General features: G+C 37.5%; 1 long non-coding RNA gene across 7 annotated transcripts in view; it reads right to left on the reverse strand.

Annotated features, from left to right (window-relative positions):
* The window catches only part of LOC138717524 (uncharacterized), a 496,265-nt gene that overhangs the window by 114,643 nt on the left and 353,963 nt on the right, over positions 1 to 27,659 (reverse strand). For all 7 annotated transcript variants that reach the window (XR_011336889.1, XR_011336887.1, XR_011336886.1 and 4 more), the window contains one exon: positions 23,685 to 23,809. This is a non-coding gene — a long non-coding RNA (uncharacterized lncRNA). The remainder of the gene's footprint in view (positions 1 to 23,684; positions 23,810 to 27,659) is intronic.

The raw sequence follows: 27,659 nt of genomic DNA on the forward strand, positions 1-27,659 counted from the left end.
GGATTTTAATAATTCCTTCTCCTTTTGCATTGTATAGACATTTATAAACATGACAAAAAGAGATTATATTATTATAATCACTAATGTTAGCATTAATCACATTTAAACAATGATGCAAGTTGAATGAACGTCAAAAACGTTTTTGTTTTTTTTTTTCAGATAACCTTTCAGGAGTGAGGTCTTCAGGATTTTCTTATTCTGGCACAGTCAGGAATACCATATTACTGAGTATTCGTCTCCCTTTAAACCATGAGGTGCTGAAGCATGTCAAAATAGGTGAGAAAACACTAACTTTCAAACTGTAAAAAGGATGTGTTTAGCAGAGGTTTTGCTGATGGACAAGTTCCACTACACACAGACTGAACTGCCTCTCCCAAGTATCAGTAAGGAAACACATCTTCTGGTCTACAAATACATCCAGATTTTTTGTTGTTGTTACTCCACACTTTGTTTTCCCTTTGTTCTTCCTTTTATGCATTTTTATTTCTCACACCTCATTTTTCTATGAAAGACCATACAAATAAGACTGTGGCACCAATAGCAGTTTCCTGGTGTACCTGAAGAAGACATAAGAACCTGTGGAATTCTACAGTGGCCAGAATCCAAAATTAATTCAGGATCAATTTTACATTTAGCAATTATTTTTGTGATTAGCAACATCAGTGTTTTAAATCTAATCTTGAATTTTGTGTTCAAAAGTAAAATCCCAAATGTAAATAGGCAGTGGCTTCTGTCTTGGGGAAAAATCAAAACAAAATCTCACATCTAAACACCCTTAAAGCTACAGAATGACACAGTAAAACAAAAAAAAAAATAGATCAGACTGCTGTTGAAATTTTTGATGGTAGAAATCTGGATCTGGATTTTAAGTTTGGTAAGCTGCATAAATATGAATCATAGTAGTTCTAGAGAACATAACACTGAACATTTATTATCTCTTTTGTAGATAGGTAGACTAATTATCTGGAAGCTACCATTGTGTATGTCACAGAACTTGGAAAATGTATTAATTTTATTAATGTAACACAACAGCAAGGATCTGTATATTTGAATCATAGTCAGGGCAGCTATGCCAAAGAGTGCTCCCATTCCTAAAGTGAGTCCACAATGATCCAATGAACTCCACTCAGCACCAACTGGTTTTGCAAAGCAGTTATCCATGCTCAGTAAACCTAGCACAAACATCTATAAGCACTGCTTGTTATAACAATCATTACAACTGAGCTTTCCAAATAACTTCTCTGACCTTCTTCACACATGATGATATTTAGGCATTTGTTTCTATCAGAAAACTAAGGATACATACCCAGTTTTCACAATTAAAGAGATAATCAAGTTGCCAATTATATAGATCTGTGCGTTGTTTTCCTGCAATACAGCACATGTATTGACATGATGTTCAATGTAGGAAGTGATTGATACAGTTTTGAAGAATCAAAAGAATTTTCTCCTATTTCCATCATTTGTTCTATGTGAGATTTTGGTACCTGTTCAATTAAGAGTAATAAGTATAAACTGTGGCACTTACCATACTATTCGCTAGATTAATATACAGCAACACATTTTTAAAATACCACTTAGAAATAAATGGTTGGATATCTTTCAAAGTCGATGTATTTAGACTGAATCAATCCAAACCTTGAAATCAAATTCAGACACTAAAATCTATATTATCTCTGCTAATTTTGTATGCACACACACCCTTGGAAAGCACTTTACAAGTACAAGAAAGTAATGTTGTTATCACTGAGATGACCAGTGTCTTCTTGAAGGGATTTTTCTTTTTAAACTATTTCTGCAGACTTTTGTAACAGACAATTCTCTCAGCCAGTGTTTTTCAGTTTTATTCTCTTTAGGTGATTTGACATATGTAGTGTTTGGTACTGACTAATTTCCAAGTCCTGGGAGACAATTTCTTAGCAGTTGCAATTCATCAAAACCCTAATGAATTCTGATGGAATTCTTGGGGACTCGTTTTCTGTCGTTTCTGTGGAGGGATTGCGCAACGCACCCCACGTATTTAAACCACATTAAGAGACTAAGCGTATTTAATCAATATTGCTCAAAAGAAATCTGAAGAGCCACATACTAAACACTCAATACACTATCCTCAGTGCTGTCACTAAAGCCATAATACAATAAAGCACAGCTGAGACAGACTGACCACAAGTGTTGAGAGACAATCAAAAACATGGACAGCTGAGCACATGAAAGTGTCCAGGATGAAGTTGAAGTGAACAATGATCTACAAACACAAAGGGGCTTGCATTGAGTTGTAAGTGATGGAGACAGAGATGGCTTTTTGAGGGCTTCAGGCAAAGTACTGCTTCAGGTACATTATAGCATTCAAAAAAACCTTGGATATCTATAGATATTGGAATCAAAGTGGAAAAATTAGGCACTATACCAGCTGCTTCTTGTTTCCAAACCAAAGATCAGGTTTTATTTAGATTCTCGACCTCCTTACGGTGGTTCTCATGGGAGCTGCTGTTAGGACTTGATCTCCATAATTTGGAGAAACTTATTGGGGAATAGGGAATAAAAAGGTAGTTCATAGAAGCCAGATGGGAAGGACAAGAATCTGGCAAATATCCCTTTCCCACATTTCTTCTAAAACTCAAAATAAATCTGAATCTCTCTGACATTTGAAAAAAGTCTGGCTATTACTTCCCACATTATGTTTTCTTTTTGCTCGCTTTTGCACAGGGTCTTATGAGAAGCAGAGACTAGTGCCAAAGTAATGCAAGGAAGCAAGCTGTGCAGATAATCTCGGAATGGTCCCCTTTTCTCATGAGGTATCCAGTCCGATTTCACATACACAAGCAATTCGGAGGGTAAGACTCACTGGTGTGCTCTGGCTATTCTTGCGAGGTAAGGTAGCCATAAACCCCACTTAACTTGCCAGCACAGCCGGATTTGCAGCTGCTTTGTATCACCAGAGTGAAGCAATGCTGCCAGAATATACCGATGAATCTGGCTCTGGTAGTTTGTAGGAACTCGGCATCAGTTCGAGAACTTATCAGCATGTTTCCAAATCGGCCCTCCAAATCTTTTGAGATTCACTTATCACTGTAAAACAACATGTCTGTGGAAGAGATTTATCAGAGGACACAGGACTGCATCCAGCTTCTGAAGCCATAGGAATTTTGATCTCGTGGTAGTTACACTATAGCAAAGCACCTAGCCTTAAACAATTTATTATTCAAAGCGACTATGTATTTTGGACTGTGCAAGTATGACAAAATAAACATAAGTAGTAACTTCTGGTACTTTACAGTCAGATTTTTCTTATATTTGAGAGCAATAACAAAATTCAGGGCATTTCACCACCAGTGAATCTCTAATGAGTGGGTAGTAAAAATGCCTGCCTTACTGTCTGTCAGGGGATATCAAATTTGCTCACTTCTGACTCAGTAATTACCCACCAAAAATGTAGATCAAGTGGTCATCACCCAAATTAGTACCTGCCAAAGATTACTTTTGGAAAGGCTGTCAGCTAAGAAACAGGAAATGAGTTGCAAAATATTATTAAAACTTGAAAATAACAGCTTTAAGGTATGAACCACCACTCAAACACACAATGGAGTGAGGGCAGGAAACAGAACCCGTGCAGGGAACTGAGAACAGAGTGGGGTTGATGGCTGGGGACTTGACTTGCAAACAACAGGGGAGTGATGCAAGCTGCTACATCCTCACCCCATTCTGCTTCCTCCCAGTGGATCCCTACATATTAATCTCCTCCAAAGCGCTGCGGTAGTTCCTGCTGAACCACACTTACATGGCGTTCAGATAGAGAGCCATGTAGCATAGCTCAGCCAAGGAGGGGGATGAGCAGCCCGAAACTATGGAGAAGGTCCTCCCTTAGGACCTTCTAGGGGGAGAGTTTAAACCTGCTGCTCTGCCTGTCACAAGCCTTCAACATGAGTAGCTGAAATCACTCTGTGCCTCAATTTCCCCTTCGCAAACTGAACATGCCTCTGTTTGACAAAAAAGCTATAAGAGAATTCATTTCGGTAACTAGAAAAAACTATAGCCCATTAAATTTACAGTGAGTGCTGTACATTGACAAAACTGAACCTAGGTCACTTAAACCACGTGAGAAGAACAAAACAAGGCTGACCTTTGTTTCCATGCTCCAGAACATTCAAATTTGAAACAGAGTTGATGATGATTATTGTAATAAAAAACAACAACAGCAAACCCAATAATAATAATAATAGTAATAATGACTGTACCATGCACATTTCAGTGCCAAATACTTTGCAATTAGCTGCAGGCAGCACCACAGGTACCTTAACTATCTCTTGTGAAAGGTGGTGACCAACTGGCTTAAAGCAAACTCTAGTAACACTTCTGTGAGCAAGGTTATTTTTTTTTCGCTGCTGGAACCTCAGTGTAAACCATCAGTCTTACTGCAAGGGGCCTCATGGTATATATCTGCTTACCCTGGCTGGGCAGCAGTTTTGGTTTTAAAGCCATGGTTTAAATCTGGAGGAGGGCAGGGGAAATCTCTTTTCAGTGAGCTACATAAATCAATCTCTCCTTCTGCTGTTTTTGCGGGGAGGTATGGACAAGGCTGAGTCAAATCTGGCAGTACCTGCATCTTTACTTCCAGGGACTAATCAAGTCTACTTCTCTACACCAGAGCTGACCTGTTTGCAGCCTTAACAGACCTGTGAATGCTGTAGTACAGCACCAATGCTGGGTATCACTGGACGCTGGAGGTCAGAGTTATGCCTTTGTCCCCACATCTTGTGGGAAGGCTTTCAGCAGAACACTTGGAACTAGAAAGGCTTTAGAAATAAAGCTGCATGTTAAACAAAGACAGTGAGAGACCGAAACAAAAAGGTAGAAATAAATTGTTGATTACTAGCTTGCTAAAGGGCTTACCATGAGGTGTTTCAGAAGTCAGTATCAGGATTGGTGTATTTATTAGTGTTCTGGAAGAGAGAGGGGAAGGGTGAAAAATTTGCACAGGGTGCAAAAATGTTTAGGCTAGTCATGATTACAAAAGATTAGAAAAACTAGGCAGATGTGCAGAATGAAGACAGATGAAATTTACTGTTCATAAATGCAAGTTAATGCATATTTGAAAGAATAATTTTCAAAACTCATGCACAAGGCTAGGTTGTAAATTAACTAACCACTTGGGAAAAAACAGAGGGAGAAGAAAACGTGCCACTTCGGACAACTCAACGAAAAAGCAAAACAATTGGAAGTAGCAGTCAAAAACGTAAATGGGTTGTTGGACTGTATAAAGAACAGGATGGAAATTAATACTAAAATACTATATTACTGAATAAATGGATGGTGTATCCTATCTGAAATGTTGTACCAAGATACACTCAAGTAATCTAAAAAACTCATAAAGCTGAAATAGAGAGGTGCAACAAAAATGATTAGTGGCAGAAAGAAAGATTGTGAAGATTGGAGCTGCTTAGTTTATTGAAGAGAAATAAAAAGCAGACATGAGAGAGTTAATGAAAGTTACAGGGAAGATCAATTGCCTGTTCCTAGTTTCCTCCCCTCCTAAGGTAAAAACACTGAAAACAACATATTTAAAAACTAATAAGGAAAATATTATTTTACGCAGTTTATAATTAACCTATGGAACTGATTGCCACAAGATATCCTTCTGGCTAAGGACTTAATATGATATAAAATAGTTTAATTTAGATGCTTATGTGAATAATGAGGACATCCTAGCTAGGATTAAGATAAATATCTTAGAAAGGCTGAAACCCCTAATGCTTTGTGACAGAAATGAACCACGGGCTGATGGAGGTTGGAGAGAAACATTCTCTTTGGGCAATAAAGAATGTCTTTGTCTTCCCTTGAGCAATTTGGTACTGAATATTCCCAGAAGCTGGATATGAGGCTGGATGGACTGACAGTCCAGTCTCACCAGTTGCTATAAGTTGGCATCTCCACTGCCTTCACTGAGGCCAGGATTTCAGACTTTGATCTTCGAGCTTTGTTTCCTGCAGTGGCAAGGGGAGGAGAATTTGGGATATGAGACTGAATGACATAGAGCAAATTAATACCAACTGTTTGGTGTACTTCAGAGAGGAGAAAACAGCATCTTCCGCTTTATGCCACCAAATCTGTGCAGGTTTTCTCCTTTGTGTATCATGTTCATTTTGTTTAGCATATGTTAACATTACATTAACACAAAATTACAAATAAAGCTCTATAAACAGCTAAGGTGTCAGAATTCTGAGAGGTTTCAAAATGCATCTGTCCCCCAAATTTGGTAAGCAAAAAAGGGAAAAAAAGTTTAATAATGATAAAAGAGAAACGTTATTGCTGCCTAAATCCCTCTAAATGCGAACCTGATGTCCTGGGTACATTTGCAAAACCTGATCTGGAGCTTCCCTGAAGTTTTCTGTAAAAAATCTCTTAGTTTAAAATATGGCCCACCCAAGTACAAACAGGCCTTTTTCCCCTTTACAGCAACCCAGTTAAGGAAATATCTGTAGTGCAGAACTAAATCTGATTCAATGATTAATATGCAAACAGAATTTACTGGCTCTTCTTTTGTGCTTATCGCCAAGATACAATCTGGCACAACAGTTTTGTTTGATAGACAGCCCTGGCCTATGCTTGTCAACTATCCAATATAAAATAACATTATTACTGTATAATCTCAAATTAGGCTGTAAAATATTTCAATTGTGTGACACACATGATGAGAAGATTTTAGAGTTCTCACATGTTTACATAATTAGCATTACATATTTGTTAAATTAAGGTATCGCTATCACCTTTATTACCATATCCCTCCTCCTTCACTGCAGTGTCTGTTTCTCGTGTAGCCTCACATGTGTTAACTTTTCAAAGGCAACAGAAAAAGGAGCCTGCGTCTCTGTGCGGATTCTCCTGATTCTGTGCAATTCTAATAAAAGGTATCAGAATACCCACCCTCCCTCACAGCCCTTCAAAAAAATAGCTGCTGAGGTGCAACTCAAGTAAGGAAAAGAAAGCGCAAGAGGGAAATGGCCTCAAAGACCTGACTTCAGGTGTATTTAATCCTTCCACTACTGGTTTAAAAGTATTAAGTAGCCATAGGCTATCCCTGGGTAGAAAGATGGTTCAGTGACATCCCTTTTGTAAATATGTAGCTGCTCAGCCTCCTCCTAAACTCCACATTGAAGTCTGCTGCTTTTTCAGATTAATTCAGTTTGAATACTGCTGACTGTCTGTCACTACAGTCATATGTCACTGGTAGCAGCTCAGAAAGCCTAACCCTTCTCTAATGTCATTGCACACAATTCATCTTTAAATGCAGTGTAATAGTTTAGGAATACCAGTGAAACACTGGGGGGAAAGGCATTTTCAACTTAAAGTGTGTGTAATACAGTTTATAACACTGTATTAGATGAGCTAAGCAAGTTTCCTTGAGAGGGACGCATATGGTACAGGTAAGACTTGCAAAAATATATTTCTAATAATTACCAAGATTTTCAATAAGAATATGGCAGTTTTAAACCAAGCGGCACATTATTGCCAATAATGCTATTGAACTTGGAAATCTTTCATAAAGAGCTAGGTACTGGCTAGAACAAAAGCGTCTAAATCCACCCTAGAATAAGGACAGTCAAAACCAGGCTCCATCGGCATTGAGCATCAAGCGTTTGCCACACGTCAGGACCAGCTGCAGAGAAGGTTATAAAGGTTTGGCTGCAGAGCTCTGAGTGGGATCTGTTTCTACAAAGACATACTTGGCTCCAAATTTACGCTTCCAAAGTCTTTAAGACTTGTACATAAAATGAAAACTGGACATTTAATGACCTCAGTTATGCTTAGCATCTCCCCTACAGCTTCATTCACATGAAGGAGATGGCAAAATATATGGTAGAATTAGGCCTTGCAAGATAGGCACACACTGCCCTCACAAAAGTCTGATTTGTTTCAAAATAAACATGCAGAACTAGCAGTAACCCAACCTACAGAACTTCTAAAATCTGTACTAATCTTTCCCAAAACTTCAGCTTTCTGGCTTTCTGATTTAATTCCAAGTACAATAATAAACACACTCCTCTGTTTATAGCTCCATAAATAGTGCCTTGTGTTTTCTGAAACAATGCAGCTCTGGGCTGTCTCTGTGATCGTTTATTTTATATCATCCTTAAGTTGCCATTTATTTACATTTCTGGAAACAGCTACTCCATGAAACAAATGGCCTGTTTTGTTAAGTCATGGTCAAGGATGTTTCCTTCAACTTATCGCATCTAGAAATGCCACAGACAGAAATGCTTCCAGGCTATTTGCTAAGAAAACTAACATAAGCTCCTTATCAGAAAATATTACATTTCCCCAAAAGGTGAACTAGTCTGTCAGTTTTTCAGGCCATGTGAAATTCCTTCTTTGCTATGACAGGTCACTGAACAGAAGTTGATAGCACACAGTAGTTGCCCAGAATGCAAGCCAAAGCCTTCAGCTACACATGACTGCAGGTAGTGGCACAGACACAGCAAGCCTTTTCCCTCTGACACATCTAACCTGGGGGTTATATTCTGGGTTGAGGGCTGTTGTTGTTTGCTTGAGGTTGGTTTTGGACTTTGCTCCCCCTTTTACTTTTATTCTTGGGATGCATCCACAAGCAATGTAGATGTAATGCTGAGCTGTGTGTGCCAGCCTCTTTGGTTCACATCCCAGAAGCAGCAGCCAGGAGAATTGGCCCTTTCTAGATCTCACATGCTCTTATCTATTCAAAGTCACTACAAAAAAAAAAAAAAGCCAGAAAAGGTGCTATATCTCTTTATCTCTGGTTTATAGAGCATTTTCTGTTTTGTTATCCAACCAAGTACAGTCCGACCATTAAAAGCTTAACAGAAGACACAAGAGTTTGGAGAGTGTAGTTGTTTTACTTGAGCAGCTAATCCCAGGTACAGTTGCATGAGTTATAAAGGTTGCTCATGTTCATGAGTACTGAGCAACGGCCCCCTCTCCTCCCACCCCCCAATCAATGCTCTATATACTTTGTTATACACATTTACAATAAGCTTATGAACCTTCAGGAAAAGCTCTCTGCAATGAAGGTGAAAGCTCCAGTTGGCAAAATACTCTGATTTCATGGCATTTTAGAAAAAGCTGCCCTGCTAAATCCTGATGCACTGGCACACATGGCCATGTGACAATGCAGATCACACAGGCACAGCTGATTTAAAAGCAGGTTTCCCATGTGTGCTTGCAGAGATCTGCTAGATGCAGCATTTAAGATACAGAGAGGACTGTGGACATTAATAGACAAGGAGAAATACAAAGGAACAACCAATGAGACCCACTTTTTTTTTTCAGATAAACTACTGGTTTTAATCTTTTCAATATGATTTTTATTTCTTTCTGTCTATTCAAGTTTGAATTTTTTTTTTCTCTTTTTAGGAGAGTATTTTTACTGTGTGATGATGAGGTGCAGTAACAGATAAAGTTTGAAATTAAAGCTTTACTAGTTGCCACCTTTTGGTTCATTCCTGATACTTACTAACCTCCCCTTTCTGCCAATCATGTTTTTCTGCCAACCCCGCACTCTGTTTGGGGTTTACTGCTGCAGAGAAACAGCCAGACTAGGCATCTTTAGATTCCATTCTCTTCCATTCTATACTCTCTGCATTAGCACCAGTTGATCTTAGGTATTTATTACAATTTTTAAAGACATAAATGACCTTATACCCTGGCATCACCCCAAAAGGGGTTTCCATTTAAAATACCCATTGTTTTCCCACCAACCTCCGCTGCAGCAGATAGCAAAAAGCAGCCCTGTGACAGGAACTGGTCATGGCTTTGTTGGTGGATACCAAGCTGGCGACTTCCAAAATCACAGAAAATTCATGTTTAAATGAGATCCCCATTTTCATTGCTGAGGCTCAAAAGTATCAATGCAATCTTGAATAGGTCACAGACAACAGGTGAGAGGCAATTTTGCAGTCTTGTGAAAACTTTCTTTTTTCATGACCCATTCCCATTTCAGGAGAGCAATGAACACCCTCTGTTACTAATATAAATATCTACTGCAAGACAGAAATTAGAGAGGCTAGTGTTCATAGCAGCACTGCTGCTTGATGCCAAAAATAATTTTGATGTTTCTATTCAGGAATAGGAAATAACACTCTGAACAGGCAAGTCACTCCCCAATGGACTTTCTTTGAATTTTCTCCAAAGGCTATTTCCTTTTCCTAAACGTGGGAAATACTTCCTGTCTGTGAATAAGCACAACCTATGTGCTGAGAAGAAAATTAATAAAACAAACAAAAAGAAAACAAATAAAAAGACCTTTGTTCTGAAAAGAAATGGCACCATCTATGCTGAGGAAGCATAAAGAAACCGAACGTATGAGAATAGCCAAATTCTAAATAGATTTCATGTAAGATGATTAAAAGTGTTTCCTTTGCTGTATATCTGGCAACACATGAAATGTTGAGTCAGAGATATACCCCTTCCCTTTCGGTGCTGTTGCTTTTAGTTCATGAATAAGTAAATGATTAAGAACACTTCAGATATGGCATTATCAGACGTATTACCTGTCTGTTTATGTTTCAATCACACCTACAGCTCTGACCAGTGTAGATGTTCTTTATGTCTTCAAGCTTTACTCAGCTCCAGCGAGTAGCAGGAGATGTTTCAGAGTCTACCAAACTCAATGCTGTACCTGATCCATATGGATTTATAGACCACCACTTCTAATTGAGACATTCCTCACTTGATTCCAAGCTGGATCCATCTATACTCACTACTCCAAGGCTCAGTTGTGCTTGTTGTCTGCATATACAGTACAGCATCACTAATTTGGATCTCAGAGAAATCTATTAAACCTGGAAATTTCCGAAACAGCTCACAAAAGTTGCCATACATGAATATATGGCATGGAAGAAAAAATACCTTTTTACAACATCTATAAAACTGATTATAATAAATGTCTGCTTAATTAATACATCAGGACATAAAGCCATTTATTCTCCTCTCATTTGCTATCATTCTCCCTGTTCAGATTTAATAATGCAAAAAGATTGCTCACATGCCAAACAGCAAAAATAATAAAAATAAATTCATCATTGATACAAAAAGCAGAAATGTCTAAACGTACTGCTGGCATAGAGAATACAGCCAAATTTCTTAACTGAAATCCAAATAGCATTTCACCCCAAAATCTTCAAGACATACATTGAAATATATGGTATGATAAACTAGCCTGAAAAAATGCATGGAGAACAGTGAAACAGGTGCCCAGAATAACCATTATTACATTATGCAGGCTAAAAAGGGGGGAGAAAGGGGCAGAGACAGAAAGGAAAAAAAAAAGCTTTCAAGACTGTTAAATTCATGAGAGCTACAGAGCCTCAAATTGAAATTATCTCACTCTGCACTGATAAATAAAGTAGCTCTGGTACCTAAATCATGACACTAACTATACGTTTCGATTTTTTTAAGTAGTGATTAGGTGGATACTCAGGGGAACCTACTAGCCTTCACAGAGATAACAGACTCAACTTAATATCAACTTAAAAAGAGACTTGAATTCTAACCAATCTCATGTAATGAATTGAAATCCTATAGCTTTCAGAGGAGAAAAAAAAAAGATAAAAAAGCGATGTGGCTCCATTCTCTAACTTGCTGTCAGGAAATATAATTTGTGCTCTCGGTGATTCACCTAGCTCATATGCAGCATGCAAATTTATTTCCCTAATAATCAGACCTGGAGATTGCCCAAGAGGATTAATAGCATCATTCCTTATGACCGCCAGGATATTATGCACCTCTGACATGGAAAAATTGTGTTAGTTCTACAGAGAAAACGCAAGGATATTTGTCCTGCTAGACAATATAATAGGCTGGTGCATCATCAGATTACAATGTCATTTCAAAAACCTTGAATACAAATAATGTACAGTGGGGGAAATGTTGGTACAACCTCCCTTAATTCAGTAGCCTTGAATTCACATGTATTTGTTTGCTTGTGGTTTTTTTTTGTTCCTCTCCCCATTATAATCTGTAGAACACTGCAAGAAAAAGGCAAAGGTATTTTATATTAAAACCATATCTTTTTGTTTGTTCTTATGTTATTCTTTGACAATATCCTATATGGACAGTGCAGGAAAAAATAACATAAAATCCATGGCTTCCAGTTTTTCAGAGCTGAATACACCCACAGCTCCCGTATAGTGTATTCCATATGTGAATACAGAGCAATTTATTTGCACAATTGCTTAATTTTGATTTGTAAGTCAAAGTAATGTGTTCTGCAAGCTCTGGTATTCACATAGGAAGAATTTTAATTTTTAAAATCTTTTTAAAAAGGTTGGTCAGGAATTTTCTAAAAAAAGAAATGTTTCCTGCTGTACTTTAGACCAAAGAACACTGCCTTAGAGACAAGACAAAATTTCATTATTATGCGCATGGGAGCAATAAGATTAGCTCCTATTGCTGCCCCTAAGGTGGAGCAGCAGGAGAAACCAATGGGACGATGCTAATGTGTATGTTAATAGTATTCTCCTAGAAGAAGTTGGGATAATTAAACGTGTACCATCTCTTTAAGACAGAACTGCACACATTTTCTTCGGATGGGTGTTTACAAGATTTCCAATTTCAGGTCACAGCCATTTCTGAGATTGCTTAAGAAAGAGATGGGAATAACTTATCTTATTCATGTATTCAAAGAACCTTATAAAATGTGCAAAACATAACAGTTTTAAGGGGCAAAACATGCATCTTGCCTTGACAGACCTGCTTTATTATGTGTAGTGTTGTACACTGACCTAATATATTGAACATTTTTAGCTAATATACCTTGTAAGAACCAGCCTTTAATGTGATGGATTTTATAGTATCTCATTAGGGTGTGTTTATATAACCTGATACTAAACACATTTTCAGATTCATGTTCCTTATTAAAATTGTGAGCTGTATTGATTTTTAGTTGAAAAGCAACAGAGTCATTTTAATATTAAGAAAGGTTGCTGTGAAGTTATTTTCACAGATCACAACTACTGTGACACAAACAGTGCACATATCTCTCATCTTTCTTTACAGCCTCAATTATAAGAATCAGGATGTGTTACCCCACCTGCTTTTCCATTGGTTGAACAATTCTCTGCCTCCACTTAGAAAGCCAAAAAGCATTTTTATTCATTGGTTTGGAGGGTACTGTTTTTAAATATACATTCATGACAAGCCCCCAAACAGTATTTATACTTTTCCTTACACAGAACTGTTTGTTTAAAAACAAAATACCTTAATGCATCTGCTTTTCAAGTTTCCATAACAAACTGAGTAGCTATAGCAATGTTTACTCTAATACAGCAAACACAAAAACTTAGCATTCTGAGCAGCGTAAAAAAAATAATGACTTTCACATCCTAATGTCTCCATTTTGTAAACCAGTCTTCAAAGGTAAATCTAATGTCAGCAGTAAATAGAGTGGCTCCAATATTTCTCTGAGGAGTCATGGGGAAATAATGATCTTTGAGGCACTGTAAATAGTTTAAATTATTGGAAGATCCTTGTAAGAAATGAAATATGAGAATAAAAAAAAAAAAAAACAAACTCAATTTCTTTATTGTGATGTTAGGGCATTTGGAGGTAGCCCAAATTTTAAACGCAAATATTTAGAGAGAGAAATTGTCGCTTCTGAGACAAGCAAATCATACACCTATTCCTGACCGTTATTGATTTAATGAACAGTTTGTTAATATAATGCTGTTTGAGAAACGAAAAATAGACACAGAAGAGTAGGTGTTCATTACATTCCTGCATTTTTAAAATCAACCATTAAGTCTTCAGCAGGGAAAAGGCTTGAAATTAAATTGCAGCATATAGAAACTACTAGGTTTAATACAGCCACTTGTGCGCTTTCAATTTAACTACACCTGTTACTTTTGCTACAACACCACAGAATCAGTTCAGGAGTCTCAAGTAATTGCTATATTTGGCCTCAGAAATTTTAGGTCTGAACTGGTTCTCAGAAAACAGATTTCCCTGTATTTTGCCCCAGCAAGCTATTCATTTTTAAACATTAAAGTTGTGTCAATTACTTACTTCCATAGTTGATTATTATCCTGGTTATTCTACCAGCTCTTCTGAAACATCTAGCAGTGACTTTGAATTGATGCATAGAATACAATTATTTGTGCGAATTTCTTTTGTTTCTTGCTAACCACAGAAATTGGTTAATTACTCTAATCCCCACAACCCTTCAGAAAGAAAATGTCTTGATTTACCAATTTATTTTTAATCAATATTAGGCTGAGCTTTGAAAGTTGACTATTCACCAACATAAGACACTGCACTGAGAGAAAAAATGTATTTTTTACATGTCCTTTAAAGCAGGCTGAAAAAGCCTTCATCTGAAAGACTTTGTTAGCTTTATCAGATCCAAGGCTCTTCTATTAGAGGTGTAATTATTTTACCATTATTACATGCAAGGCTTTTAACAGAACAGTCGTTCCCTCTATTTAAGCAGCAAGTTTTATAATTTATTACATCTCTTTGGCCATCAACTCACTATACAAACAGCTGGTCACCAGTGACCAATTACATTAAGGTTAAGCAACATAACTTTAAATTAGAAATAAGCTAATGTATCTTCATCAAGGGCCTGCTGTGTTTTCAGTGCTGTTTATGAGATGATACTAAATGTGGATATGGAGCACGCTCACTGGGGCCAATTCCTATCGGCCTGAAAATGGGAAAGTCTTGAGCCTGCTCAGGTCCAGAGCTAATTAATGGGATAACATCTGCTTTACGCATTCTGCTGTAGTAATTTCTATCAACTTCACTGTGAAGATGCATGGGAAACTATCAGAGAAATAAGTATCTATGCTGAACCATATTAATCTGTAGCGAGTTTGAAAATGGGAATTTCAATTCTCCTATTATCCTAGGAATGGGCAGATGAGGGGAGGGAGAGGATGCAGGGCTTGTTTCTTGGATTATACAGCTTTAGTATTTGCAGCATGGAGTATATATTTAGTTCTGTTTGCATGAACATGCTTGTATATACACATCCTATTCAATTGCATGTGAGCTTGTTGTGTATATGCACTGTTGGGTTTTTTTAGGAAAGAACGCAGCAGCCGATGAAGATGACCATGCTTCTCATGCAACAATCAGTTTTATACAGGAAGATGGTGAAGTGGTTTTATTGCATTACTTAAGAACACAGCATGAACTGGTAAAGAAAAAAATACAGTACTGTAAAACAGGCTTCAAAAGTGATAAGCCCACTTACTTCATTTTATCAGCCTGTGTACAATGCAAAGGGGCACAGAGGGCTAGGCACCTATTCTGATTTGAGATTTAAATAAATACAGCATGAAGGGCACTCTGACTTCTGAAAAAAAAAAAAAAGAGGAAAATTAAATCAGAATCTTTTTTTGAAAACTCCACAGACTACCAAATCCAGGCACCCACATGCCTGAATTTTATCACTTTTTTCCAAAAATTACTGGGCAATTTTAATCCTAGTGAGATGCTTAAAGCTGCATTTTGCTCCTGAGATTTTCCTGGTGAAGTCCCGTAGGGCACAGAATCAGACCACTGAGGAGAGATATTACATTTTTTACACATGTATGCTTTTGTCTCTGTCTGTGCCTACACATACGCAAAATGTATGCAATGAATGCATTTTTTTAAAATGTCGATATTGTAAGGACATATATGTATATTTTCATATAAAGCATATAGATACCTAAAACATATACAAATATGCGTGTCTGTGTGTGTATACATAGAAAGAAAAAGAGAGATAAAATGTCAAATCAAAACCAGGTATGTACCAGCAAATGTCTGGGTTTTAAGTGGCGAAACCAGAAGAAATTGCAGGGTTTTTTACATTATTATTATTGCCTAAGCTATGATTTACAGGTTTAATTCTTTCAAGCTAATGTACACGAATGAATTGCATATGAAAAAAAAAAAAGAAGGGAGTTCCATATAATAATGAAATTACATTAATAGTCATTCACCTTTACCTAAGAGGTTATGAGTTCATGTGTCAAGTCTATGGAATATTTTCCATAATTTGTTTGCCATTGTGTACATTCTATTTATTTGTTTGCTACAAGGTATTGAGATATTCAGGCTATTGGGAATTAAATGCTTATTTAACTAACAATGCTTATCTGTAAATTAATAGTATATAACATGGATTTTCTAAAAGACTGTCACTCAGTTTTATTTACGGAGATACTACTGAGACAAGATTCAAGGTCTTTCAAAGAACCCTTAACATCTCAGGCCTAGGGGAGGAAAAATATTATTTACTTATCATTTTTAACAATCTTATATAATTGTGTCAATTACTGAAATGAAATATTGCCTGCTTTTGTTACATACAAACGACAATTGCACAATAAACCAGGAAGGTGTTTTGCACATGCAGTAGTCAGAATGGTTTTGTTTTGAACTTTTGTGTGTGCATGTGCCTATGAGGAGGGAGTTAGAAGAGTGAAGGAAAGGGATTTAAAAACTTATATAATGCAAAATTCTTATGTGGCCCATTATATTCACAACCAGAATACATATTTAATTTTTAATTTGCTTAAGCATACAAAGATGGCCACTTCACCACTGTTGCAATATTCTGATTTGTGGGTAGGGTTAATAGAAAGCACACAGGTACTGTTCTTTTCCTTTCTCCTGAGAAAGTGCCATGAGGCAATACGGTTGTAACAGGGGTGAATCCTCAGTTCTGCTAGTCTATCTACCCTGTCAATGTTATTTGAACCCTTATTTTCCTTAAGGGGCTCATTCAGCTGTCCTAATATGTATACAGTGATAATATAGTCATACGCATAATAAAAAAGAGCTTCAAAATTATAGTCAGCTTAATAATAATGCAGTGCTATGCTGGAGTGATTGGCAACTGTTGATCCAATTATATAACTGGTAGCTTCTTAAAATTCAGGGATATGAGATTGATACATAATGTGCTGTTAAGTGTAAAAGAACTGGACAGGAAATAAGGCGGGTTGAATTTTTTAGTGCTTTGATCAAATTAGAACCAGGTTGATGAAAGGAAATGCCTTGGGTTCTCTGCTTGAAGTTTTGTGTTACACAAAAGGCTCTTGAAACGATCAATTTTGCACATGTCACTCAGTAAGTTTAGAGCGAACTAGTTGCTGTCTGTGCCAGGAAAAGTCTCTGCAACGAATCACTCCCAATCCACACTGGACATAAAATTTGGCAGATGCTCAGAAATGAAAACGATGAGCCAAAGGAGGGACAATTACAAACCATAGGAATACCCCAAATTGTCAGAATTGTTTTTCAGGTTTCTGTACATCCCTTACTTTGACTCAAGAAACACAGATTGGCAAAGACAGAAAAGGGTCATCTGGTGAAATCTCCAGGAAAAAAATGCAAGATTATCTTTGCTGCTGTTCTTTTAAGTATTTATCTAGCTAACTCACTAACTAGCTTTGATCCATTGTAACCCCTCTGCCTGTCCCCAGCTTTTAAAACAGCTACTATTATTTATGAAGTGCTGTAGATGTGCAGTGAGAAGCACAGGGACTTTTTGCTCTTATTTTTCCTTAAGGACAACTTAAAAGGAGAGAAAAAAGCATGCATGAAAAGGCACCTTGCAGGTAAGGCTGTGGTTCTTCTGTCGCTTGGTCTGTCTCTGAAGAATGACTCCATAGTGGTTAGGCCTGTAAGAGACACAACCTCTCTGCTACTTTTCTGCGATCAATGCCTCTGTACTAAATGCTACTCAATGTAGTGATTTAAATCCCACAGTTTCAGTTTTAATGCATTAACATTTCACCACTCCTCAAATACATCCTGGAAATCTGTCTCCTCCTCATAACTCTTGTCCTCAAATCAGGAATCATGTAAGATTTGAGTACAGTATACATCCATACCTCTACCAGGAATATAGGATGGAGATTTACTAATAAATACACTCAAGGTCAGTGGGAAGAGAGGGATACAGAAAAGATTAAATTCCCAAGCCAGGCTACAAGAAAATTTCTTGTGCCACCCACAGCAACAGAGTACAGGGAGGAGCTATTGAAGGAGTCATCAATGCTAAAATAACCTGCTGAATTTCTGCTACCTTCAGGATAGTACCTCCAGGTTAACACTTTTGCTTTGGCATAATTCCCACTAAAAGGAATGCCTCCAGAAAACAGAGTTTCCAGAAATAATGTTACAGGATGGGGAGCACTGACGGATCGGGGCTGTAACCTTCACCTAGGCCTTCAAATTCAGTTTTGTGTGAATTACATCAAATTGCAGTGGGTATTTGTGTTGGATGCAGAGTAGTTGAACAGCTGCCCATTTCTACACCAAAGCAGCTCTTTTGAAGTTGATTAGTGTTCCCCAGTAACAGAAACACTGCAGAGCATTGAAAATGACAGGACATCACAGTGCAATTTCACTGAAAAAGATGCATGGGGCATTATATGAATAACGTTTTTCTGAGTTCCAAGATTAGAGTTAGAGAAACATCTTTACAATTTGTATGTGAGATACTCCTCAACTGTAGTGTCAGACATTCACAAGAGCACACACTAATAAGGTATAATTTGACAATATGGTAGAGGTCCATCTTTCCAGTTCTATTATCTGTGAAAGATACAGTTCCTTGTGCCAACTTGGTTACACAGCAGTAGCATTTTGCTCTGCAGCCAAAAAAACCCAACAAGATCTGGCAACAGAGATGAATGCTAACACGCTGACTGGGCCAGCAGAGATCAGGGTATGTGAAGGGGATGGCGCTACACTGGGAAGAAGGCATCACCTCTAGCACTGACCACTGGCTGATGGATGGTAACTCTTGCCAACTATTCAGAAGCAGGCATCAGCAGAAGTGCCAAACAGCTTTGGCTTTCAGAGTGGAAAAGAGTAAAACTTTCCCTGTGCAGACATACAAGCCTAGGGGTCCTTCTCCAGCCCTCCAACAGTACTCTCCCAGGTCCCTGTACTGATGTGCTGCAGCAGAGTCCAACCAGGCCTTGTTTATTCATACCGTCGCAGAAACACATAGCTCCAGATCAAACAGCAGCAGCAGCACTTGAGAGACATACCAAGGAACGGCGCTAACCTGCGTTTTGATTCTCACCATGCTCCCTGAAAACTCACTATATCATAACAACTTGTTATGTTATGAAAACATAAGAAACAGGAGAGAATGAATATACTTTAAATAATAGCTTATTTAAACTGTTTTCCATAAAATTTGCTTTTTCTTTTTTTTTTCTTTTTTTTTTAGATCACACTTAATATGATCCCACAACATCAATGCCATGGATGAAATTGAAAGCTCTATTCTTCTAACTGTGTTCCTAACATTCCATTTTTTACAGAGCTGCCAGGGGCTATTCTGCATTCCCACAACTGCTACAAATGTAACATACTGTTTGGCAATAAAAATTAGCTATAAAAGTGTGAAAAATGCCAGAGATCCAAATGTGAGAAACAAGAGAAGGGGGTACGGCTTTCGCACCCTTTTAGTGGACATTTTATTTATTTTTCAAATGGAGTAGACATATTTATAGCTACTGTATTTCAATTATCTCTAATTTCACACATTTTATGCAAATTCTAGACATTTTAATTGCAAATGAGAAGGGAACTTATTTTTAAAAGTGGAGCAACACAACATTTCAGATCTCAATTTTAATTCCAAATTTATCTACATCACTGTTAAAAACTTTTAAAACCTCATTTACACTGTGACTTAAAATTAGGTGCAATTTAAAACAAAAACAAAAGACCTCCATACCAATTAGTTATATCGCCAAAACCTTTTTCACACATTCTTAAATCTTTTCTTTTTAAATCAAAATTTTTAGGTAGGAAAGTTTAGCAAGTTGAAATGACATTATTAATCAGTGACACATTATTTCAACAAGAGTCGGTAATTTAATAGTATAGTCTATAACTGATGAAAATTAATACGTTACCAACCTTATTTTCTCTTTCTGTCTCCATGACTTCAATAACCTAGGGCATGGGTTATTAACTCAATCCATGCTTAGCCGTCACTCAATGGGAAATTCTTTCAAGAGGATAAACCACAACTCAGCCTTTGGCTGGATAAAAATTCCCATTATACATTAAAAGCATTAGTGACAAATGCCACTCTTTCCCAAGTCGTATTCCCAGCAGCTTACTATTACCGAACGTTAACAAGCATATGGCCTTCAATGCTAAATAAAATGTTTGTGACAAATCCAAAGCCAGTTGAACCTGTGCTGGTTTTAAGCAGGGACAGTTTTGTAATGGATCCCACCAGGGTTCTAAATTAAACTAAGGGTCTGGGGATCTGAACTGTGATGCTGGGTTTGAGTAGACCACCTATGCTGCATGTGAGACATCAGTACCTGTGCAGAGCCCTGCACCCTATAACCTCACTGCTTTGGCCCCAACCAGCCAGCAGGGCTTGGGTTTCCGTAAATACTGCCTTAAATTTTGCCATCAAAACAACATCCTCTAGAAACAGTTTTCCCAAACAATGAAATACAGACTAAAGATTAGGTCTCCTTAAGGCAGAAATACTGCATTTGGTACTATACTTTGCCGTCAAGCAGTTACACCATTCCTATCTTTTACTAACAGACACTCACATTGTTGTACGGACATGCAATCACAGGTTTAAAATCACATGTGTGCCTACAGAACAATACTGAGCTGAGCAGCCCGTGCTCAACTTCTCACTCTCCAATAGAAAGACCTTTAAAACTTTGAACTGCTTACTGAAATTGATAAAGTAATTCTATTATAAATGGAAATTTACTGTCTAGAAAGTGTGTGGGTTTTCTCCACTCTTTTTTTTCTGTTTGGTAATTTATTTAAATGCATTCAAAAAATGAGACATAGCACTTCAGTTAAGACATCTGTATTTCAAACCAACATCTTCAGAACTGTGAGCAGCTCTGTTAATAGTCTTTTTATTTGATTAGGGTAATTTGCTGCTGTGCTGTATTAATCTTTATCCACTACCTTTTAACCAATCAATATTTTAGGGTTATAGATTTGGAAGGTAGATGACAATTTTGTAGATAAATGCTCTAGGCACTGCTGACATGGTATTGTTGCATATTTAATAACTTTTCAGAGGATTCAAAACTCCAGCAATGTAAGAATCTGGCCAGGAAAAAAAGTTAAACCTTAAATTTTCAAAGCTGCATGCAGGGATTTGCCCACCTGACTCCTATTAATGTCAATGAAAATTTAGAGGCAAGAAAAGCAACATCTTTTCCCTCAGATCATCTCTTCTTTGAAACGAACCAGAGAACCAGAGAAAGGAAACAAAAAGCAACTTCGTATTGCAGGCTGAGACCAGCAAGGCCTGCTGTTGATGCAGGAACTATGCAGAAGCAGAACCGTTTGTTCGCTATATGAAGTGAGCATCTCCATGCATCTCAAAATAGCTAGGTATAAGAAGTTCAGAAGGAAAAAAATTAGATTTTGTGTTTTTAAAATGTCATTAAAATATATATTTTTTAATTTTGCCCAGCTAAAATTATCTGTTGCTTATGATATTAATTTTGCTGCAGATAAAAATAGTTGTCAGACCTCTGTTTATGGCCTAATTACCTTTTGCGAGGCAAAAAAAAATAAGGGCAGGAGAAATAAAACTAATAACAATAAAATGCAGTTATCTACCTTCCAGCAAGGGGGGTTCTTAGTGATATGTTACCTGCGTGGATTTCACTAGTGCTATGCATATGTTTCACATAGATGAAACCAGATTTGCTCAGGCTATTTTGCCAGCCTGGGCAGTGCCAGGTTCTGCCTGCCCTCATTTCCGTGCCTGGGGACAGGCAGGACAGGCCAAACCACCCTCCTTCTAGGAAACTAGGAATCCTGAAATTATTCAAGGAGTAAGTCAGGAAAACTAGAGACAAAGTCTTGAAAAAAACCCCACTGAAAATAACTGCACTTCCTTCTAGAAATGTTTGTCCACTTTGATTCTAGTTTTGGAAACAGTAAATCCAATTTTAATTGGTTAGTAACAGGTGCCAGATACGCCACTGAAAAGCAGCAAGACTTGTAAACAAATGGACAGACCCTAGAATTGTAGTGCTAAAGAAGTTAGAAAGTAGTACATTTTAGTCTCATTTCAGTCCCCTCTACGCATTCTGCCTGATCTTTCAGCAAGAGGCAATTACTACAAACACTGAGCATATTCCTTAGTAGCTTTTCCCATTAAATTAACCTGAAAATTTAAACCAATTCATTCAGCATTTGTCTTAATCAAGTCGCACCCACAATGCCATCTAAACTACAGCTCTACCTGGCAAAGCTTGGGAGCAGCCCATATAGAGGATGAGTGAACCTGGCCTTGGAGCATTTGTCCTTTGAAGCATTCTGTGCAGCAACGCCGTGAGATCTGCCCAGCTACACTTTTGAATATATTTGACAAACAGAAAATTTATATCTGCGTGCATTTCACAAGATGTAAACTTCTCTTTCATGGCAGGAAAAATCCTGCTCCCTGGAAGTGACTTTAATCTAATCTGACATGCAGCATTTGTAAACGTACTTTAGTGTCCCAACCTATTTACAGTGTTTACATAAACCCCCCAAAACGTCCACATTCCTTGAAAAGTTAATCCAGTACAAATATTGACTGGCTGTCAATTGAGCATTATTGACTTGCTCTGGGATTGTGTTTTATTACCTTAACTGATGAAACTTGTTTTCTTTGCTAAACTTAATTTTTTTGGCCTCTTTTGGATAAAATATCATCTGCTGGACTGTACCTCTTCCATTCACTGCCATGGGGCTGCCTCTTCCAGTTAGCTAGAGCAATAGGATAGCCAAAGTACTTTGCAGTATGCAACAGGAACTTGCAGAAGGAAGCCAACAATCTAGTTTGTATTTTATGAAAAGGACCTAAGCCAACACCAGTCCTATCTCCTATAAATATTTGGTCCACATCATCTCCAATGCAGTGGTTGTCCTCTTTGCAATTGCATATGGTTGTACAGAGCAGTGTTTCAAGAAAGTCTGGAAGGGTCTATGAAACCTTCAACTAAGTTTGTAAAAGGTAACTATGAAAAGCAAATTGATTAGCAGGAGGCTTAAATTCCCATTGTGGCAGTCTACACCTTCACTTGGAGCTTTCTTTTGTTAAAGGAATGCTAAAATTCTACAAGCTGAAAACCTTGTATGCCTTTCCATCTTTTTTTATCAGACAGTACAAATCAAGTTGTCCAGAAACCAAAGTTCATGAAACCCATATACTCATTCTGAACACCCAAGAAAACATTTTTTATCATTTCATTTTTTGAAGTCTATCATTTCTAGACAGAGCAAAACAGAGACCAAAAATAGCAACTTTCACAACATTCCCTGAACCTGCAACAAATTCCTTCAAACACTTTTTAAGTTCTGACCTCCAGGTCAAGTGAAACTGGTAATAAATCTTAGTAAGGATTCAATATAATTAAGCTGCAAAACCCCAAATCTATTATGAAAGATTTATCAAAAATTATAAAAAATGAACCCAAAATGTTTCAGTCCATGCAAGAAAAGACAAAAGAGCGGAATGGTAGACAGGAAAGGAAATGTAGGTCTTGAGTGATCATGGCCATTTATAGAGCAGGTATTCCTCTCTGGTTTCAAAACCTTTAGGAAGGAATTTCCGTAAAATTCCAGTTAAGACATACATAGATGCTTATTTGTTGTTGTTGTGGGTTTTTTTAATAAAAGAATGTAACAAAGCAGACACTTACATTTTGTGGGAGTACTATCTGCTTCTCCACCCAGGGATGGGTTTTGCATCACATACAACTCTAGGGCAGTATTTGGTGCTGAGATGGGATGATGCCACCATCTGTTCCTTCTTTTCATCAACAGTCTGGGGAGAAAGGAGCAAAGAGAGAAAAAAAAATGGATGGAGATACGTTATGTTGATACATCTTCATTTATTATTGTTTATAACTTCTTATGTCTAGCTCAGGTAATAAGAAAGTCCAAACCTTTTAATGAAACATGCTCAGGTTATGCTTTTGGGAACTGAACAAAGTCATGGCAGTTTTGTTCTCAGATTGCCAATCACACAGCAAGCTTAGTCTTGTCTATTTTGTTTTTTTTTCTTTTTTTAATTTAGCCCATACAAGTCACTTTTTTCTACAAGAAATCATTTCCTTTCTAATGAAAGGTTTCTTCTAAACATTTGACAAATGGAAGAATCTACCCTATAACACCAGCTATGTCAAGAATGCACCTGCCCTCTGTTAAAATACTTCAGATAATTAGAATAAAGTTAATATTATCATTAGTTTACTGGTCAGTAAGTTTTGTGGGTTGGGTTAGGTTTTTTTTTTTAAAAATAAGAAAAATATCTTATTGCAAATTCTACCTTTTATTTTTTTTAAATACAAAAGAGGATGACTTGCAATAATTTTTTTTCTTAATAAAATGTGTTATGATTGAAATTCTGTCTAATATATTCAAGGTGTCTAAAGCAGTTTAGCTACAGACTCCATGAGAATCACAGTAGAACCAATATATTTCCCAGTTTGAAGTGACTGTCTCCTGTACTTTACCTTCAGCAGGCCCTGTGCTGCTCATTCTCATCCCTACTGACCACATAAGGAACAAGTGCCATGTCAGACACAAAAAGAGCAAGCAGTGCTGCCCCACCTAGAAAAAACTACTAGAGAAGACCAACCAATTCAACAGTGATTATCCTCCAAAAATGACCACTAAGACTTACCATTTTTCCTGTAGAATGTTATTTGGATATTAGATATGAAATGCGGAAAATCAATATTTTAACAGACTGCTTCCTTTCCCACCAGCTTTAGCCATAGAAAATTAAATACTCAATTTATCCAATAGGTCTAATATTTCTTACAAATACACTACTGCATGAAAAGTCATTGTGCACCTGCAATTTCAGTAGTTGATGTAACACTTGCAGTCATACCTCCAGCCACACACAGTCGGCTGCTCTGCAGAAACAATTCTAACAAATTCTCCCATCCTGCCCCGGCCACTGGCGTTGCCACTTGCATGTACTTCTGTGGAAATGTGCTCTGTTGCTTTTCCTTCCTCAGCCATGCTCCTCATGTGGGAGCTCAATCAGAAACAGAAACACTCCAGGATTATGTAATTAAAAAAAAAAAGTGTTGGTTTTGGGTTTATTGGAGTTTTTTGTTTGTAGTTTGTTTTGGTTTTGTTCGTTGGTGTGTTTGGGGTTTTTTGGGTTTTTTTTTGGTTTTGTTTTTTGTTGTTGGGGTTTTTTTTTGGTTTTTTGATTGTTTTTTTTTACACACTGTACCTGACATTAAAACCATTTTCTGGTGGACTACGGGTAGTTGCTTTCTACAGGGTTCTGTAGCTATTTCGTCCATTTTCATCTCCTGCTCCTTGTTCATGCAGCTTCCTTCAGGCTCCAAAAGAGCAGCCCCTCATGCTCTGAGTCACAGCATCCACATGCTCACATGACTGCAAACATAAACCCAGAGCACTCCACAGCCTTCACGACATGATGCCCTAAAGAAAAAAAAGCTGTATCCCAGACGTGTGTGCACATGTGTGTATGTGTGTACTCATATGTGTGACAGACAGGTGGAGGCAGCATGGGGGCCATGGAAGGGGGGTAATGTTCAGCACAACAAGCCTGGCTAACATTGGGTTTTTAAGGTGAGACATAATCATTTAACATACAGATGGCATATCAGTTTACATCTCACACTGAGAGTTCATGCTTGGTTATACCAGAAAAGGGAGAAACAAATTATAACAGAGTCAGAAAGCTTCTGAAAAGCAAGGCTGTGGGGGACCCCGGATGTACTTAAACCAATCACAATCACACCATCAGCATGAGGTGTAAAAAGTGCCAAAACAAGATGAAAACACTGACACTCCATATGTTAGAAAGCTTGGGTGTTGCTGTAGCCCAAAATCTTTCCTCCCCACATATTTGTACATAATAATAATAATAATAATGAAAATAAGCCCTCAATTTCAAATAGTGAGTAGCATCTTAAAAGAAAAAAAAAAAAGATAGCCTTAAGATAAGAAACCAAATCCTTCCTTGTAATAAATAATATATTATGAGTTAAGGAGATGAACTGACAAAGTGGTGCACCTCTAATCTCTTCCATGCAACAGTGAGAAAAGCTGAATCACTTGCACAACATTTCTTTTGAAGCGTGTTCAGGGATTGCTCCCACACTCCAATTTCTCTAAGAATATCCCAGATTGACTAAGCTACATACCAGCAGTATCATCAGAATTATCCTGTAATTTTATCTTGCAAAAATATAATTTCTGAACATTTTCTCACTAGAATATAATTCACTATTTCATGGCAGATTTAAAACAGGGGAGTAAGAATCAAGGCATTTAACCAATGCAAACTCAGCTGTCTTTTGGGGGTTCAGGTGTAGGGCCCTTCCTCACAAGCCTCTGATGTTCAATGCTAAGTTGTCAAGCCAGCAGCTGTGGCAGCCTCCAGATAGCTCTGACATCAATCTAATGTAAATTTTGCATGTGGCCCATACTCAGAGACCCACTGCAACCTTGCAGTGCATTAAGGGCCATCTCACTCAGGATTCCCAGTTATTCATTTATTTCAAACTTTAAATGACACCTCTCCATCTGAACAATGATTTTAAATAACAATCTATACAAGAAAAAATATACAGCAGCACAGCAAAGATGCCAGGTACATAAAGAAAATTGACTAGCCCAAGCAATAAAATCAATGCCACCGTTTTATACCTTCAGCCCCCTAGTCTAACATCAGATCAACAGATTTCTACCACTGTTGTTTAGCTATTTCAGGCAAGGCAGAGATGAAGTCCATGCGTAAGGACCTCCCACTTTACACCAGTTCTGTGCTTTCCTACCAAGTGCATATCTCTTCAGTTCTCCCTCTTAGCTTTACCATCAGGGGAAAAAGAAAGGTCTCTGCAACATTCAGGACCTAAAAGCCATCATGCTGAAGTGCACCAGTTTTTAGGAAAAATATACACCTTCCAAGCAGTAATTTTTGAAGGAGGGAATGCTTCTGGTGCAATACACCACACACGAATGTTATAATGAAAACTCAGGCAGCAGTATAGAACAAAAGATTGTGTGACACTAAGTCTATTTTTAGAATTAATGTCAGTCTGGTATTCTGATAGGTGTAAACAGAATAGAACCTCTGTTTAATTCTTAACAGCCCAGAAGCTGGACAGATTGTTGTTGTTATTGTTGATTCATAATTATTTCTAGTATGTTGTTAACATGCTTCCATGCCTGCATAATCCCAGTATATATGCAACTGCACTAAAGACCCTTGTATCTTGACAGGTCAAGCCGTAAATGGTGAGAATGTAACTACTTAATATTTCAACTAAGTTGGAAACTACTTCCATGATGACATCACACCTAACCATCTTTTCCAATTTATTTCCCTAGCACAAGAAAGCATTCAAACCTAAAATAAAAAAAGAGAAAAAAAGAAAAAGAAAAAGAAACAACAGAGTATTTTGCTAGCAGTAAAGCAGCAGATTTCAAATTCCAAATTAATTCTTCTTGACATTAGTTATTTTAGTATTGCAGAGATTTCTGAATGATGCAATGACCATCAGAAACAACTGTGCCTGCAATTATGTCTAAATGGAGTTGTTACCGGTCATCAGCTCAGAAGACCACACTGCACAGCTAAGACTCATAATCCAAGTCAAACACAGACAAGAACTAAGAAA

The sequence above is a fragment of the Phaenicophaeus curvirostris genome, chromosome 2 (assembly GCF_032191515.1).
Source record: "Phaenicophaeus curvirostris isolate KB17595 chromosome 2, BPBGC_Pcur_1.0, whole genome shotgun sequence".
In the NCBI taxonomy this organism is placed as follows: domain Eukaryota; kingdom Metazoa; phylum Chordata; class Aves; order Cuculiformes; family Cuculidae; genus Phaenicophaeus; species Phaenicophaeus curvirostris.